The sequence below is a fragment of the Arachis ipaensis genome, chromosome B03, assembly GCF_000816755.2.
Source record: "Arachis ipaensis cultivar K30076 chromosome B03, Araip1.1, whole genome shotgun sequence".
NCBI lineage: Eukaryota > Viridiplantae > Streptophyta > Magnoliopsida > Fabales > Fabaceae > Arachis > Arachis ipaensis.
In genome coordinates, this window is record NC_029787.2 from 131,384,832 (window position 1) to 131,385,606 (window position 775).

Genomic DNA, 775 nt, shown 5'->3' on the forward strand with positions numbered 1-775 from the left:
AAGAGATAGAAGAAGAAGTAGTTTTGAGAGAGAAAAGAAATGAGAATTAGCATCTCAAAATGAAAAAATAACCTCACAGAAAACTTACTTAGGTTCTATCCAATATATATGCTTAATTACAATAAAAAAGTAACAAACTAACATACTGCACAAGTTTCCGGTTAAAAAATTATAACATAAACTAAATGTGTAAAGACTATTAATCATGTAACATGCTTGGAATCTACTTTTTCACAAATCAGAGGTTAATTATTCTCTATGACATGTTAAATAGTTATTGAAAAAATTTAATTGTGCCATCATGATTAACACTAACCATATTCTTTTAGAAACCAAATCACACAATTATAATAAAACTATTTTTATAAATTATAATTTTTTTTAAATAAGTCTTAATTTATAATTTTTAACATTTTGTTAAACTACTCAGTGTTGTTGTGTTGTATACATGCATGCTCATTAATAATTATAAATTTGAATTCTTTGCATTGCTTTTTTGTTTGGCACAAGGAATCATGTATTCATGTTAAAATAGTTCTAGCACATGTTATCCCTATTGTGGCAGTTATAGTACTATTTACTTTGACATATGTTCTGTCATGGAAAACCAAGCAAAACTTGAACCACTGAATAATAATTAGATGGTTTAAAAAAAATTACAAATTACAAATTAATTTTTTTCTAAAAGTTTTTGTAATTTATAGAAAAAGTTTTATTATAGTTGAATAATTTAATTTTTAAAACTTAGGTTAATTAAATAATTAGTATTAATTAT